The following is a 19,007-nucleotide window of genomic DNA, read 5'->3' as shown; positions in this document are numbered from 1 at the left end:
CAGGTTTTGTGTTGTCTCCAATGCTATATCTATTTTGTTTGATTGTTCCATTAGTACTTTTCTGACTTCCTCCTTATTTTCCTTGACCTTTCTGTGAAACATATGAATGTACCTCAATACCATTTTCCTGAAATCGTTTTCAGGTAATGCCAAAGTATCTTCACCCTCCAGACTCTTCTTGTTGTCTCCTTCCCCTTTGATTATATGCCCAGTGATCTGCATGGTGCTGATTCTTCCACATGACATAGATCTGCTGTGTGCAGTGCAGATCCTTCCACATGTGGCATAGAACCTTTCCTGGAGGTATCTACTCATATAGGTCTCCCCTCTGGTCACTAGAGTGGAGATGAGCAGACTAAGCAAAAGAAAAGAAGGAAAAAGGAAAAAAATACTCAGATGGTTGTCTCTGCAGAATGCTGATAGGTTTCTGCACTGAGAGTGCTCTCTCATCCCTCTAGCCACACACTCCCATTCAAATGGTTGCTGTGGAACACGTTGGTTGCCCCACATCAGAAGTCACCTCTTTTTTTTGTTTCTGTTCCAAACCTTACTCCCAGTAAGCACTTGATTTACTTATTTATCCCTTTATTTGAAGTTCAGAGTTCCGGGACCATCCTCTGAATCTGTTTAGTCTGATTTTCCATGTTTTTACAACTTTTCTGCATGTCTGCTATCAACCCTATTACTTTTTTAAAAAAGTCTCATTGCTTTGTACTTGTTCTTGATGATCTGGGTGAGAGTTATTTTTTTGTTGACCAAATTATGTTAATATAAATTCCCTTATTCCTTTTCTTTCCTTACAGTCTATACATTGATGTGAAATCAAGAAACCATACATGATGTTTTTTGAAGTCTGATATGTCTGAGATTTGTTTGGCCAGCCCTTGGAAGCATCACTTGTTTAAACTACATATATGCCCTGCTTTCTGAAAGCTCACTTTAGGCTAATTCGATTTTACAAAATACCTACATTAGTACTTGCTTTCACTAACTGAAAGAAATCTGAAGAGGATTTTTGCTTTTACAAAAAAAGGTGAAAAATGAAACTAGTTGCAGCGAGTGGTTAAAGAGACAGTGTGCAGCCAGCACAAGTGTGGTGCTGCCAAGCTCTTTCCCCAGGAACTACACTCAGCATCTCAGCACCCAGCCGTCCTAGCTTGAAACTTCATCTGTGAACACTATGTTAGTGTTATTTTAAGTGTTATGTTTTATTTGGCAGATTATTTTTGAGTCTAGGAATGCTTAAGGAAAATTTCCCATACAAACGAATGGCAATTGCTTCTTCATGTTACACCATTCAGCTCAAGAAAGGTTTCATAGGAACTCTCTACTTTCAGATAGCAAAGAAACCTGTATTCCGTAAGCATCAGTTAAAACACACAAGGATCATAGATGGGAAAGCATGGAGCTTTCCCTACACAGCTGCCTTGCATGGAAAAGACATCTGTCTTGGCAGAGTATTGTTAAGAGCAAGTGTTTTTCCTTCCTCACGAGAGGAACCCATGCATCTCCTTGGAGCCTTAAGTCACATGGGAATGCCACATTACTTGCATTCCTTCGGTTGTTTTCCTGACTTTGATTTAGCTTTGGCACTTAGCTATAAACAAAACTGTCAGCACTTTCCTATTTTTTGTTCAACTTGTTTCCCAGCCAAGGATATTTGGCTGTGAAATAGCAGTGGGCAACCACTCAGCTCAAGACAAGCCTCCCCTCTCCTCTCCTTAACCCATTCTAATGGAACTCTTAACTGAGCTCTTCTTTCATAGTTTTCTGGATCCTAATGGTTTCTGGCTAATGAGGCTGGTGCCTGTTTGCAGTCACCTGGGTCCCTGTACCTCCGCTTTATTGACTATGCAAAGGCTTTCAATTGTGTGGATCATGACAAGCTATGGACAACATTGCGAAGTATGAGTATTCCAGAACATTTACTTGTACTTCTGAGGAATCTGTACCTGGACAAAGAAGCAGTTGTTTGAACAGAACATGGGAACACTGACTGTTTTAAAATTGGGAAAGGTATGCCACAAGGTTGTGTTCTTTTACCATACTTACTCAACCTGTATGCTGAACAAATAATACGAGAAGCGCTGGGTTCTATGAAGAAAAACGTGGCATCAGGATTGGAGGAAGACTCATTAACAACCTGCAATATGCAGATGATACAACTTGCTTGCTGAAAGTGAAGAGGACTTAAAACATTTACTGATGAAGATCAAAGAGCACAGCCTTCGGTATGAATTACATCTCAATGTCAAGAAAACAAAAAATCCTCACCACTGGACCAATAAACAACATTCGTATCAACGGAGAAAAGATTGAAGTTGTCAAGGACTTCATTCTTCTTGGATCAACTATCAACACTCACGGAAGCAGCAGTCAAGAGATCAGACAACGTATTGCATTAGGCAAATCTGCTGCACAGGAAATTTTTTAAGTGTTGAAGAACGAAGATGTCAGCTTGAGGACTAAGGTGAGCCTGACTCAAGCCATGGTATTTTCAATAACCTCATATGGATGCAAAAGCTGGACAGTGAATAAGGAAGACCATAGAAGAATTGATGCCTTTGAATTGTGGTGTTGGAGGAGAATACTAAAAGTGCCATGGGCTGCCAAAAGAACCATTAGATCTATTTTGGAAGAAGTGCAGCCAGAGTGCTTCTTAGAGGCCAAGATGGCTAAACTTCGTCTCTCACACTTTGGACATATTGTCAGGAGGGAACAGTCACTGGAGAAGGATATCATGCTTGGTAAGATGGAGGGTCGGAGAAAAAGAGGAAGACCCTCAATGAGATGGATTGGCCAGGTAGCAGCATTGATGGACTCAAGTGTGGCAGCGGTAGTGAGGTTGGTCCAGGATCGGACATTGTTTCGTTCTGCTGTGTATGGGGTTGCTATGAGTCAGTTCCGACTCGATGGCACCTGACAACAACAACAGTGGTTTCTGGGTAGTAGCTAGAGTTGAAGGTCCCATCCTGGCTGTTCCCTGAATTTGGGGATTGACTGATCCTTCACTGCCATCAACTTGTGGCTTTCCCAAGTCCTCTTTCTTTGATACTGCAAGGATTTATTTCTTGTTTTCTATGAATGAGGTGTTTCAGGGTCACTATGAGCTGGAAGCAACTTGATGGCACTAAACAGGGAGCTCCCAGTGTGTGCCAGGACTCCTGTGCCATTGTACTGGAAACAGGATAAGAAGAATGATCACAGACTGCATTTGGCAACCCCTCTACCCTCTGAAAAATCCCCCACAGGATCTTGAATCACTGGAATTTGCTTCAGTCTCCTTCTTCCCACCTCCAGGCTGTTAAGCTCATTGTGAATTTCTGAGAAGCTGAGGCAATGAGCTTTTCTAGAAAAATACTTACTTTATGTTATGCCTAGATAGTCCCACGTAACATCCCACAGTTCCTCACCCAGTGTAGAATCCAGAGACCACTAATTAACTAGATGACCTTAGGAAAGTCACAGCCATTGGGCTAAATTATAACCATAGCTCCTTCCATAGGATGCATGGTCGTCCAGCCTTACACATTATTTCCTGGCCTCCAAGACTCTTTCCTCATTGGCTCTTTCCTCATAGGGGAAAATTCTGCATATCATGCTTAACAAGCTGTTAAATTATCTTAATTAAAATGTCAAGGGATAAGAATTGAGGATTACTCAGAGCTACCACCCCAATCCTGCCCAGCTTGAGAAAGCTTTTGCCAAGAAAATTTAGATGGCACAATATTTAGTAAGTCCTCTATGGGTTACACTGTGTCATTTTATCCTATGGTATTAGAAGCACAATAAAATTGAAATGTGCCATTTGTTTGTTTATTTATTTACATATTTCTTTTTTAAACATTTTATTGTGAATTGAGTGAAAGCTTACAGAGTTGATCATCAATTTACATTCAACAAATCATTCATGTTGTTTCACCCACTTGTTCCACTTCTTCCCTGTGTTTCCTATTTCCATACTTCCTTCTTTCCCAATCCTCCTGAATTTTGTCCTTGGGTAAATTCTGTCCTTTGGATCTTGAATGGTTGACCATTCTATGGTGTATGTCCCTTACTAGTATTTTTGTCCCCTCTATATTCCTATTTCTCCTTGGAAATTCTATACGGGGTCATTATGAGTCAGAATCGACTTGACACACTTAATAGGAATTTAATAACAACAATATACACTCATCTGGAGTCCTGGTGTGGCACTGTAGGATAAGTGCTGGCCTGCTAACCATAAGGTCGATGGTTTAAACTTACCAGCCCCTCCTCAGAAACCTTATACAAGGTCTGAACCACACTTAACAGCAACATATACCTATCTGGAGTCCTGGTGTGGCACTCTAGGATAAGCACTAGACTGCTAACAGCAAGGTCAGTGGTTCAAACCTACAAGTCACTCCTTAGAAACTCTATGAAGGGTTGCTATGTGTTGAAACTATATGATGGCACTTAGCAACAACAACATATACCTATGTATTGCTTGGCTGACAATTGCGCCACGATGGTGAGTTCAATTCCATACCTGAATAGTAACCAAAGACCATAGTCTCAGAGTTCTACCAGTCTCTCTGTGACCAGTAAGCCTGGTCTTTTTTATGATTTTTTAATTTGGTTCCACATTTTATCTAGGACCCTCTAATGTAATCTATTTCAGAAGAGTTAGTAGTGGTAACTGAATGCCATCTAGTTCATCTGATGTCAGGGTCATGGTAAAATCTTTTGATGCACTTAAGTGTCTAATTTTTAGGATGTCCCAGTCACCTAGTTTATCTTCTGCTGTTATGCTTGATAGTTATGTTTACGCTGTGTATCAGAGCCCAAAACTTTGTCCCTATTTTTCCATTGATGAACTTTATAGTTCTAGGTTTTATATTCGGTCTTTGATCTATATTGAGTTCATTTAGGTATATGGTGTAATATAGGGTTCTGTGTTAGTCTTCTGCAAATGGATATCCAGTTTTGTATGGACCATTTGTTAGAGAGAGTATGTCTTCCCATTTAATGTGTTTTGGCCCTTTGTCAAAGATCAGTTTTTCATTGGTGGATGGATTTTCTTCTGGTTTCTCAATTCTGCTCCATTTGTCTATTTGTCTATTGTTATACTAGTACCAGACTGTATTGACTACTGTGGCTATAAAGTAGGTTTTGAGATCAGAAAATGAGAGGCCTTCTACTTTGTTTTCCTTCTTCAGTAATGTTTACTTATCCAGGGTCTCTTTCCTTTCTATGTAAAGTTGGTAATTAGTTTTCCCATCTCTTTAAAGAATGATGTTGGAATCTGAATTGGGATTGCATCATCACTATAGATTACTTTGGGTAGTGTTGACATTTTCACAATTTTAAGTCTTCCTATCTATGAACATTGTATATTTTTTCCATTTATGTAGGCCTCTTTTTGTTTCTTGCAGAAATGTTTTGTAGTTTTCTTATGCTACTCTGGCTAGATTTATTCCTAAATATTTTATATTTTGGCTGGCTATTATAAATGGTATTTTTCCCTGATTTTCCTTCTTTCTTTCTTTTTTTTTGTGAAAGTTTTTATTGTGAACTGAGTGATAATTTACATAGGAGAACATCGGTTTTACACCATCATTTCACTGCAATGATTACAATATCCTCCATGCATCATCATTCAATAGTATTTGCTTGTATTCCCTCTGTTTTGTTTTTTTTTGGGGGGGGGGGATGTACAAAAAAAAACCCTCAAGAACACATAATAATTTAAACAACCAAAGGTCATATTATGCAAGTCTGCCTCTGTGAGTACAGAGTCCTCAGCTGTTCTGGATATGGTCCCACACTTCACCTATGTTCCTCTCCCTTGATGGTCCTAGAGTCTCTGTTTCCAGACTGTAAGATTCCCTGATTTTCTTTTAAGAGCTCTATTTGTTAGTGAATGATTGTGAATGTAACTGATTTTTGTATGTTGATCTTGTACCCTGCCACTTTTCTGAATCTTTCAATTAGTTCCAACAATTTTCTTCAAATCTGACTCTCATCTTTCTTCCACCCACACCAACGCATCATTGTCTACAGGTTGGAGCTTTGTCCTTGTGTTAGATTTATTAAAAGAAGCTTATGTTATCAGCTATTTCTGGGATTCCTTTAAGTTTGAAGAAATGCATCTTGGAAGCACCACACTGAGTTGGATCATATTTTTCATAAGAAAAAAAATCCTTAAAAATAATTAGTTCATACTTTTGTTTTTGTTAATCAAATATTCTTTCTAATAGCATCCTACATTTTCCAACAGAGAATAATATATTAACTTGGAAAACATGCTACATGAGTTCCAATGATCTATATAGATTAAATTGCCAATTATATATAAGGTGGAATATGACTAGCTTTCTAGGACTCCTATCCCCTCAAATCTTCTCATCTCAAGTGTTTCATGTCTAAAAACCCGTTAATTTTGAGAGGATATATAACATCATAGTTAAGAACACACACATTAGAGGCAGACTGCTTAGGCTTAAAACCACTTTCTAATAATGTGACCTTGGGACAATTAGTTAACATCTCTTTATCTTAGTTTTCCTCATCTGTGAAATGGGATAAAATAGTAACAATATCACTGTGTTGTTTATTATAAATGTTGAGTGGATTAGTATGTATAAAGTGCTTAAAACAGAAACTCTCATGTAGTATATGCTGTATAAATCTCCAAGTGAAGCATAGATGTTAAAAACACAATAAAATGTAACACAAAACTATTGTCAATTATTCAGATCTTCAGACCAAAAGAAAACAAATATATCAAGAACAACCCATTACTGTCAAGTTAATTCTGACTCATTAGTTCCTTTCTCTGTTCTGAGGGATTCAAGGTATCATAAGGAGTTGGAAATTTTAAAATAAGAAGAGCTAGAATCTGATGAAGATAAATGAGAAAAGGTGAAGCAAGTGTTTGTCTGTCTCAGGATTTTGCTTTAGACTTCACTTTGCCTGCTATTCTGTCCACTCTAGCTTCCTTGACATTTTATATGTAAATTCTTCCTTCATTATTCCTTATTGCTTCCTTGTTATTGAACTTGCTCTGACTTTTATCATGATGGTTCTTAGAGAACGTTTTCCTTGTCTAGTTATTGAGTGTTGATTGTGGAATCCAAGCAAAATTATCATGATGTTATTTATTGGTCCAGTTGTGAGGATTTTTGTGTTCTTTATATTGAGATGCAATCCATACTGAAGGTTGTAAACTCTGATCTTCATCAGTAAGTATTTCAAGTCCTCTTTACATCAACAGTCATGGAAGCAGCAGTCAAGAAATCAAAGGATGTATTGCACTGGGCAAATCTGCTCCAAAAGAACTCTTTAAAGTGTTAAAGAGCAAAGATGTCACTTGGAGGACTGAGGTGCACCTGACCCAATTGCCTCATATGCATGTGAAAGTCAGACAGTGAATAAGGACGACTGTAGAAGAATCCATGCCTTTGCACTGTGGTGTTGGCAAAGAATATTGAAAGTACCATGGGCTGCCAGAAGAACTAAACAGGTTTGCCTTGGAGGAAGTACAGGCAGAATGCTCTTAGAAACCAGAAGATGAGACTTATTCTCTCGTGCTTTGGGCATGTTGTCAAAGGGGATCAATCCCTGAAGAAGGACATCATGCTTGGTAAAGTCGAGGGTCAATGAAAACGAGAATGATCCTCAACAAGATGAAATGACACAGTGGCAACAACAACAGGCTTAAAGAGAACACCATTTATGAATATGACACAGGACCAGGCAGTGTTTTATTCTGTTGTACATACAGTTGCTAGGAGTTGGAACTGACTCTTTAGCACCTAACAAAATAACAGGTAGGACTTGTAAGGTACTTTTAGCACTCTTTCTCTTTTATCCTTTGTTTTAACTTTTAGGTAAATTATCAGTGAGTATTTTTTATTATTAATCATGTTCCTATTGTATTAAGGATTAATAGGTATTCTTGATAGGTGAATTGGTTATAAACATCTTAGCTGAATTTTTCTCTTTAAGAAAAATTCTCTTAAGGAAGTGGTGGTTCTTGAACTTGACACTCACCTAAAGGTGTGGTAAAACTGACTGGTCCTATGCCAAGTTTCTTATTAAGGTAGTATAGAGTTGGGCCTAAGAATCTGCATGTCTAACAGGCCTGAGAATTTGCATTTCTGACATGGCGCCCTGGTGTGGTGCAATAGGATAAGCACTTGATCTCAACATTGGTTTGAAGCAAGGTTGGTGGTTCAAACTCAGCAGCACCCCCTTGGAAACCCTAAACAGGGTTCACTGTGAGTTAGAACTGACTTGACGGCACTTAACAACAACAACAACAAGCTTCCAGGTGGTACTAGTTCAACCACTGTCCTATAGTGGTGCAAAGGGTTTGCATTGAACTACTAACTGAAAGGTTATTGGTTCTGAAGACACTAAGGGGCGCCACACAAGAATGGTCTGGTGATCTGCTTTTGTAAAGATTATAGTGAAAAAACGAACAAGCAACCCACACATATGGAAAAGTTCTATGACTGGCAATGCTGTGAGTCAGAATCGATTCCTTGGCTATGGGTTTGGTTGTTTTGTTTTGTTTCCCCTATAGTAAGTGGTGCTTCAAAACAGGGCTCCAATCAGTTTTTTTCTGGTTCAACCCACTGCTAAGAATTTGTATTTCCGCTTCAGATATACTGAATCAGAGCTTTCGTTTTAACAAGAACCCCAGGTGATTCTTATGTAATGAGGAGTGTTGAAAATGTAACTTCTGATTCAGTATATCTGGGGAGGAAATGAAAATTATCAAATGGAAATAAATCAGTAGGAAGTTCAGGTGGAAAACAGTAGTTACACATTGGAATCATCTGAGAAGCTTAACAAACCTTGTTATTGGGGCCCTACATCCAGAGATGGATAAGCACTGAACTGCTAACCTCAAGGTTGAGGTTCAATCCACCAGCCACTCCTTGGAAACCTATATGGGGTCTCTATGAGTCAGAACTTTACAACAAACACCACTACCACCCAGAAATTCTGACCTAATTAATTTAGGGTGTGACTTGGGCACTGAAATTGATAAAAGCAAAGTGATTCTTTCAAAGTCATTGTTGTTGATTGTGATTGGAGGTGGGGGAAAGAACTTGTTTTCATCTCAAGAGCACATCACAGAAGGGTAGCTTGAAATAGACTCCTGTTGGCACGTAACCACCACAACCATTAGAAAAACAAAAACAAAAGACTCTTTTCTAGCAAGAACTGCATTGGCTTAATAAGCAAAAGCATTTTTCCAGGCCGCCTTTTGGGATCCACGGGAAAAGAAATTGCAACTATAGTAACAGGAATGCTGCACCATGATGGGGTTGGGGGACAGTGGGAGGAATAAATACGACTGTTGGCATTTCAACTCCCACAGCTTTTTCTCAGCCATTCAACAGGATGGGGTGCTCCTGGATTTTGTAGCTACAGGAACAGGAGGTGCTGCCCACTTGCTTACCATGGTAACCATCAAGAAAGAATTGAGGTTTTATCCAACCTGGTGGAGTGACTCTGGACTCCTGGACAGAAGTTGAGTTCTAAACACTGTGAATACACTGTGGAAAAGACTGATAACTGTGCTTCTTGTCAGACTTGAGGATAGAGGCTGTACAAAACAATGAGTCTAACTAACTATGGCCTTTACTTGATTTGATAAAGTGTAGTTTACTTTCTACTTGAGGTTTTTATTGACCATAATAATTCTAATTGAAATAAACATTTTGATTACAGCTCTGTTCCACAACTGCTTAATAGGGAACTAAAATAACTTTCAATAATCATTTTGTCCAAATGGGATTCATTTAGGCTGACAGTTATTCCAGTCACTTATTGGCATGCAGCAGGCTGGGAGTGTTTCCGAGCATAATTACGGGAACATTTTACACTGGGGTTAACCTTACCAAAATGACAGACTGAAAAGTGGTGTAAAGGAGCAAATAAAACCCATAATCTGACATAGAAGCTCATAAATGAATTCCCTTTCTCCTGTGTTGCTGGTGCCCAGGGCTCTAGTTAAAATTAAAAGGAGTTTTCTTTTGAAACTGGCAGTCTGGCTGTAGGAGCTCACTTTAATGAGGGGACACGGCAAACCTGGTGCCTCTGGGCAAAGGGGACTTTTATAGCTACTTAGTGTACTTTTGGGTTTCTCTGGAGACCTGGGCAGTGGGCTGGCCTGGGGGAAGAGACACCTGTCTAGTGAAGTGCCCAGACTCTAACCCAGAACCAAGAGGAGGACATTATTCCCTGTCTTCTTTTCTTCTTGGTTTGGAGGGCAAGGAGACTGAGAGGTTACCTTTCTGGGGCATTAACTCTTCTCAATGCCCTTCCAAAGTAGAGCTACCTGTTACTGGCCTTATCTTCTTCCCTGGAAGTGTTCTCCACTCCATTCCCAGCCTCAGTCACAGGAGGCCTTTAATGCCTGCAATGGGAAACTAGCATCTTCATGGGTGAGATGAAGATTTGAAAAGTGGAAAACTAGAATGCTGAAGGAAAATGTTGTAGAATGGCACAGTGATATAGCAGGGTTTTGGTAAGGCAAGAAAAAGTTGCTCTGTATTGGTTCTGTTGTTCCAGATAAAATGAGTCTCAAGCCAACACCTGCCATTTGCAAACTGCCCTATGATGGCATTCTGCAGGAGGAGGTTCTGCCTTAAGCTCATCTGGGATCTTTGATATATTAGGAATCCATGCTGGAAGGAAAGTACTCTTAAACCCTTCCTCTCTCCTGCCTTGCCAGTTATCCAGGCCAATGAACAAGCGTGGTTGGATGTTCAGCTACAGCTCATAAGTGAACATTTGGTTATTACACTAAAGTCCAGACAAGGTAAATATATTTGTTGAGATGGGAGGCAGAGTAGGACACCTTTGCTTGTGGTTAGTAGACAAATTCTCTGATAAATAGGTGAATCCAGAGGAGATGTCAATATATATAACCCATTTGGAACACATTGGAGCCCGATTCTGCTCATGGCCCTCTGTATATCACTAGTATTTCTTCCACACTTATCCAATGAACAGTGACCTGTTTCCTCTTGGGTTATGCATGTGGAGCTCCCACAAAAGGAGCCCTGGTGGTGCAGTGGTTAAGTGCTCAGCTGCTAACTGAACTGTTCATGGTTCAAGTCCACCGAGGGGTTTTGCAGTAGAAAGACCTAGCAATCTGCTTTTGTAAAGACTGTTGTTGTTGTCGTCGTTGTTAAGTGTTGTTGAGTCAGTTCTGACTCATTGTGACCCTGTAATAGCTTTCCAGGGAGCAGCTGGTGGGTTTGAACCACCAACTTCATGGTCAGCAAGACCATTCTACTCTGTCAGATGGGTTACTATGAGTCGGAATGGACTTGACAGCACCTAATAAGGAGGCCAGGCATTTTACCCATCTCTCACTTACTGACTAATATGCACAAATTTACTTAGTATCACCCGGAAAATAAAAATTATGCTAATTTACATTGTAACCTTTATTTTGCCAAGTACGGGACCTCCTCAAGGACAAAGTCTAATATGCTAGAACTCTAGATGAAACGAATTTGCTTATTTTCTTCAACCTTCATGTAAATAAAAATAAGATCTGTAAATGTGGACAAAAGTGGTTAAGTCACATGACCACATAAAGGAAACCTTTCCACGGAGCAAACACTAAAGAAGTCACCTAGACATTTACTGGTGAGGTGACATTGAAGGTCGTCATTACTATCAAGTGTTCAAACTGGCTCTACGCATTCTTGCCTTTGTGAGTCTGAACACAGTCACCTTATGCTTACACAACAGCCTTTCCTTACATTAGAAGCTGCCAAGAAGCTTACAGCTAACAAAACAAAGCAAAAAGTTTAAATTATTTTACAAAAGTCTTTGGACGTTACCTATCCCCAGTTTCTTTGCAATGATTCTCCCTACCCCATCCCTAGAACGAAACGTCAGGCCTGTCTATTATAGATGAGAAACTCAAAACAACACCCTATCTCCAGGAGGATAGCTAGCAAGAGTGTGGATTGATGACATCGCTTTCCACCTGCAAACCCATGGCTGTGCTGTGTTTATGCTGTTCTAATTAGAAATTGAGTTTTTATTGGATAATTTCCTTCTCTACCTCTCTTTGTGAACACAAATTTGACAGAACTGGGGCAGACAGAAAACAGAGGAGTTTATTACAACCAACATTTATAAGAACACATCTCTTTTATAGAAAGGATCATGTAAAAGTTTATTGAGGACCAACGGTATAGGAAAATGTATTGTGGGGGGAATTGCAGTCTAAGCAGTGTCAAAAATCAAGTGGGTCAGAATTGCAAACTGACGTTTCAATTCTTTCAGAATGAGGTGAGCTTTGCGATAAAAAAAAATTACAGTGTAGCAACTTTATGCTATTTTTGGAAATCTGGAACATCGCAGTGAATATAACAACTTTGGACTTGTATAATTGCAACTGTAGTGGATCAAAACTCCTTTTGCTGCATCATTCTTTGCTGTTGTTCTTATGCCCTTGATTCTCCACTGCCTTGATTCCCATCCTGGGGGGGGATCCTTAGCTCAAGAGAGCCCGCTTGCTGGGTGACGTACTATGGATCAGTTGGACAAGATGCTACATTTTGTGTGGTTCTTGGTTGTGCATGTGTTTATTTGGGTTGAATCCCTTAAACGACAGTAGACATTGGCCATTGATCTCTTTTTGGAATATTTCAGTGTTTTCTTTCTAGTGTCCTTTGATTCTAAGAACAGATAGATGAATGCCATTTCATTTTCAGTAGAAATCCAACTATAAAATGAAAGCTCCGTTGTTTGAGAAAGAGAGTTGACTGGTGATTCAGAACCAGACAATTGGCAGTTAAATTCAGCATTCCTTCTTGAACTGGATCTTGTCTTTGATTGCTTCTTGATCACCTATTGTTCCCTTCTTGCTCAGGACCCACCTCTAAAGTTTTCATTATCTGGTCCCTTTCTGACTCCTGTTTCTCGTCTCATATCACTTCTCTTCCAAACACACCCACACCTAACTTTGGCTTATTTGTGTGACATTATTGGGTGACTGCTTAAATGACATTTCTCCAAGGCATGACTGGGCACCCCCAAGTGACTGGATCTGGGCTATGTTCTCTGAAATCCACATCTGAGGAGTATAAACTAAGTGCACCCGCACTTACTGAAGACAGTTACCCCATTGTTGGCCATTCTGCTTTAGGGGAAGCCAGCAACTTACACAAGGAAGACTTGGTGCTGCCTAGCTTCTATGTCCAAGAAAACATTTGCATTTTATTAGGTCCTTGAGTGCTTCAGTAATTCAGAAGTGAATCATTAGTAGGCATTTCTGGTTTTGTGACAAACCAGTAGAGAAGGGTTTGGGAAGCAGAAGGACTGTTTGGGGGTGGGACTGGGTTTGAGAGTAAAGGAAACCTTTTTTCATATACATATCTCATCACAAAATTGGTAGCTCAAGACCGCTCCTCTGCTGGAACCCTGCGGTCTCAAATTCCAACCTGCTCATGGAATGTTCTGCAGGCAGGTGCAACTTTCTTCAGCGTCCTTTCCTTGATCCCCAGGAGAATTTCCTCAAAAGTTCTGTCTTTATTGACAATAGAAGAAATTCCACTTGTTTATTATTATCCTCAAACATTTTGTTCAAACTTAGGTGACTCTCACAGGCCCCTTTGGAAACCATGTTGTTAGGAAATGAAGAGGGAATGCATTTTGCTCACAACAGCATTTTGAGGGGCTCATGCCCAAGGAAGACCATTTGTCCCTAGGAGTAAACTCTAAATTACATCACAAATTAACATTTTTAAATTGAAGCTGGCATTTCTGACCTGCCTGCTGGCAGCCACAATCATGCTGAACAGTGACATCATTTATGGCACTGGCAATGAAGAAGCCCAGTGTTTGAGGTTGTAAAACAGTTTCCAGGCCTGATTTAATATCGATTTTGCTGTCAGGATAACTTTGCTTTAATATTTAAACAAATGTTTAATGTTTAAACATCTTGATTCCCACCACCCCCCTTTTCATTTTTCTGTAGCTCAAACCCAGTGTTATCTATGTTGTAACAGTTCCCCCTTGGGACAGCATCTATATTATGGTGTCTTATCTTTAGCAGTATTCTCTGATGTATCATCCCAATGTATGTCATGAATCTAAGCCTTTTCCTTTGAGATGTACTGACCATCCAGTTACTCTATGTATAAGTCCTGTTGTATGGATGTTATGTTACTGTGTTATTACAGTCTTGTTATATTGCTAGACCCGTGGGGACAAAGCTTTCCTAGTAAACCTAGGATGATTTCTCACCTGAACAATTAGATTATTCACTGTGTTAGCTAATAACTTTGGGAAGCATGCATGTTAGACCTGGAAGAGGGAAATGAGGAGGAGTGCTCAAAGGGGTCTTTGATGTTGAATTAAGTCGTCAGGTGCCACTGAGTTGGTTCTGACTCATAGCGACCCTCTGTACAACAGAACGAAACACTGCAGTGGTATCAATCCATGTGACACCCAAGCCCATTGATACAGCCAGTGTGCCAAGCCATCTCACTGAGGGTCTTCCTCTTTTTTGCTGAACCTCTTCCAAACATGATGCCCTTCTCCAGTAACTGGTCCCTTCTGAGAACATGTCCAAAGTATGTGAGATGGAAGCTCACCATCCTCACTTCTAAGGAACATTCTGGTTGTACTTCTTCCAAGATTAGTTGGTTCTTCTGGAAATTCAGGTAGATTCAATATTTTTCACCAACACCATAATGCAGCCTCTTATTGTTTCATCAATTTGTATTAGTTCTGATGGAGCTAAACTCAATGGTAAGGAGATTTTTGTCCACACTTGACTTAGACAATTATGATGGAAGCTGCTTTTATCTGAAAACAAAAGGGTGCTAAGTGTGGAAACCGCAATGTGTGGATTTCGAAAGAACAGTAAAACTCACAAAGTACACTGTGGAGAGCCACTTCCTAGTTGCCCTTCCTTCCAGAACTAAATTTGAACTGACGGATAAATTACCTAGGAAAACCCAGTTAGAAGGGAATAAAGCAGGTAAGTTATTCCATGTACAGGGCAAAGGGGGCAGTAGTTTGTTTTAATAGGGAGTCCTTGTACACTTTACTTAGACATCCTGCCAATTTCTTCTGGGATTTTCTAAATTTCTTGCTTTCTTCTGCTGCAGAGATTAAAAAGGGCATTCAATATATGAACTGTGTACCATGGGGTTATCCTTCATTTGTCTGCTCGCATTTCTATCTGATGTATTTTAAAGACAGTAGCCTGAATTCTAATTTTGAAATATTATCTGGCTGGAGATTAAGCTTGAAATTCTGAGAACCAGGTGGACTTTCTGCTATCTGAGTTATCCCTAGTTAGGTGGTCTCACCTGGTCTTCAGTGCACATGCATTACACATGTAAGAAAATCCCATGGCTTTAAAAATACAGTGGTTTTCTTCCCCTCTACAATTATTAATCTTTTATAATGCTTGATATTAGAACTACCAAATCCCAAGCCACCAAAATTAAGGTTGTTGCATTTGTTATAAAAATAGAGGAATTTGTTTCAGGAAGCTGGTCTCAATCTATAATTTAGTATTTTATGTGCCACCCTCTAGGATTCCTCTGTGCATCTCTCTTCTTTGATGTTGGGGAGTAATTTCTGCCTCTTGGTGAAAGTAAAGGTCGTGCTTTTAGCTTATTTTGATAGTCTGCCAAGATGAGTCTTGATTTTATAACACAGCAATCAAGAGACAACCATGTGACCCTTCACTCATATGGACCAAAGCAAAATGTGCGTGTGTGGAGTGTGTGGAAGGAATGGAATGGAATAAGAGTAGGTCTTTCAGATTAGACTCCACACAATATCTTCACCACAAGGTGTCTTCCCAAAGCTTAATTCGCAAAAAAAAAGAGTCCTGAACTACCCACAAAACTACCACTTGGAGATTTTATTAAAAATGAAAATCCTTACGTCTCTCCCCAGACCTAATGTGTCAAAATTTCTGGGTGTGTGGCAAAGTCTAATAATAATGGTGTTTTAGATGCATTGCAGTAGGCTCTATCATATCCATTCAGGACAGATGAGAAAGACAGCAGCAAGTTCTGATCAGGAGACAGATCACTGGAAACTTGGAGAAAAGGGAAACAGCAAATTATGACCAACATGATCATCAAAATGTTCACAAAGACCAGTGAGAAGTGGACCAACACCAAGTGGTCATCTCTAAAATGGGATTTATGGCCAATCTTACAGACCAACACCAAGTGGTCATTTCTAAAATGGGATTTGTGGCCAATCTCATTGACCGAACAATGCTGTGGATCATTTTCACTGTGACCAGATACCTCCACATTATTTGTGACTTCTCAGACTCTCCTTTATAGCATACCCCTGCTCTTCACACTGTCTTTCTTATTGGGCTTCCATTTTAAGAGACTCTTCTGCCTGAAGAATTACCCTTTGGGAGACTCCTTATCTGAAGGGACTGGCCAGTAATGCTAACAAGATCCAATGAGAGGACAGGTAGGCCTCTCGTGTCTGCCTAGTGGGATTGCTGCCGCAAAATGGCAGCTAATGCTGTCTGCCATAAGAAAAGTCAATTTCTTGGAGACAGGGGAAGGATATAGCAAGTAAGCTTTAATGTATATTGTACATACAGAAGGCAGACTGACTGTGTGCCCTCCAAAACTGCCTCTCTGAGAAGAAAAGGGAAAAGAGGATTGATAGTGATTTTGGGTATAGGGTGGTGGTCTGAGGACTTTCAGAAAGTCCTTCATTGTTCTGTTTAACTGAAGTTATCCTTATCCCTCAGGGGAACTTCAGAACTTCTTTATTTGTATAGTGACCCTTAGAGTGAATGTTAACTACTCATTAACCTAAAGGAAAGTTCAGACCAAGGTTAGCTCAGATGACCTCTTTCCTACAAGATGTAGTCACTTTAGCTAGTTGCGACTTCAGTATTCTGAAGAAAAATGGACTTGACTAAGCGAAGTGTGCAGGGAAAAAGAAAAGAAGCAATTGAAGGAAGGACTAGCTGGAAAGATGCTAGAATGAATTTGGACATGTTGAGAGGTTGGAGCGTGTCCTGCTTTGCAAAAGAGTTGCTACTAATTTGCCAGTCTACCTTACCTTTGAATAATATACTGCATTGGGCAAATGTGCCGCAAAGTACCTCTTTAAAGTTTTGAGAAACAAAGATGCCACTTGGATGACTAATGTGAAAACTGGAATGAAAAGGAAGACGGAAGAAGAATTGATGCATTCAAATTGTGGTGTTGGCAAAGAATACTGGCTACACCGTGGATTACCAGAAGAACAGACTGATCAGTCATAGAAGAAATGCATCCAGACTGCTCTTTAGAAGACAGAATAGCAAGACTTCTGCTCAGTTACTTAGGACACATCATCAGACAAGACCAACCACTAGAAAAGGACATCCTGTTTGGCAAAGTAGAAGATCAGCAAAAATGAAGGAAATCCTAAGTAGAATGGATTGATACAATAATCACACCAGAGGACTCATGCCAAACATCCTGGTAACAACACAGGACACAGGATCAGGAAGTGTTTCTTTCTGGAGATGCTGTGAGCCAGAACTGACTCAATGGCAGCTAGTAACAACCCTGCCTTTGGGAATTTACCTTCTGCGGAGGGGTGGAAAATAAAAGAGGAAAAACTCCAGTGTGAAGGAATTCATTCTCTGCCCGTTTGATAGGGCAAATGTAACCTTGCTCTCCTTCAACACCTCTTCTCAAGAATCACAATAATGATCCTGTGGCTGGTGCTGTCTGCCAGAGACAGTCCCAGAGCCATGCACTGATTGATGACAGACTGGGATCTGTCACGGTAATAAGGTTCCCAGGGATCGCCAAGCAAGTGAAAATAAAGGTGTAATGATTGAATTATATATTCTCTTTCTGTGATTGAAAATAATATCAGACAACTGACTCTGGTGCCAGACAGATTACATAAGCACAAGTTAAGTGGTAGAATAAAAATGAGTGATTTTCCTCCTTGACTTAAATACAGCACTAAGTAGTGTGTCCTTGAATTCAGCAGAAAGCAATTTCCTCCTCCCCAGTAAGAGCTAGGGGGCATTGCAAATGCAAATTGAGTTAGCTTTGCATTTTTAATATTCTACATATCCATAATTCAGTGCTGAGATTTTAGAGATGTTATTGCTACTACTTGGGCACATTTAAATTATTTTGCACCTCTGAACTTCTGCATTAACTTTAACATTGGTGCTTAAGATATATGTGTTAATCTGTAGGGAAATCTGTGCTTAAAGAAACCTTAGTCATTGTGACTATGGGTTCACAACAGTATAGGACAGACTGTCAGTTAACCTGTCATGTTCGCTTAAAAAGGAGAGCTTGTTGAGATAATTCCTACTTCATGGGAAATGGGAAAAACAACAACAATACACACACACAACCATGATGTGTGGTCCTGTCCTGAAAGAGCAGAGGTGCCAACAATGTCTTATACCCCAATCTGTGCTATAAAAAAAATTTTACAGACCCATTGTGTGCAAGGAGGAAAATTTCATTGCTGGCAATCAATAGTAACTCAATTCCTGTTTTGAAAACCTGCTTCCATAACATGTAACAGGATTAAGTTTACCTTGTCGGGAGAAGATGAGACTGGGGAATAACATAAAATGAGGGAAAAAAAATCTTTCTTGCTGTATTTTATAAAAGAACATGTCAGCTTCCCATCTCAACAATTTGGGATCATTCTTGACCTGAGGGCAGTTGTTAAGTAACTAGAAGAGTTTGAGCTGGAGAATCTTAGTAAATTCTCACTTGAGAAGTATAGTCTTCCTATCAGATTCCATTTGATGGGTTATTCCCTTCTTGAACCTTCTATTCTGGGGTGTGGCAGACTCCAGGGAGCTACAGAGATAACTGGTGATGATGGTGGTGATGGTGATGGTGGTGGTGGTGATGGTGGTGGTGATGTGGTGGTGGTGATGTAGTGGTGGTGATGGGTGTGGTGGTGGTGGTGATGGTGGTGGTGATGATGTGGTGGTCGTGATGGTGGTGATGGTGGTGATGGTG

The sequence above is a fragment of the Chrysochloris asiatica genome, unplaced genomic scaffold (assembly GCF_000296735.1).
Source record: "Chrysochloris asiatica unplaced genomic scaffold, ChrAsi1.0 scaffold00006, whole genome shotgun sequence".
NCBI classification, from domain to species: domain Eukaryota; kingdom Metazoa; phylum Chordata; class Mammalia; order Afrosoricida; family Chrysochloridae; genus Chrysochloris; species Chrysochloris asiatica.
This window is presented reverse-complemented; position numbering follows the sequence as displayed.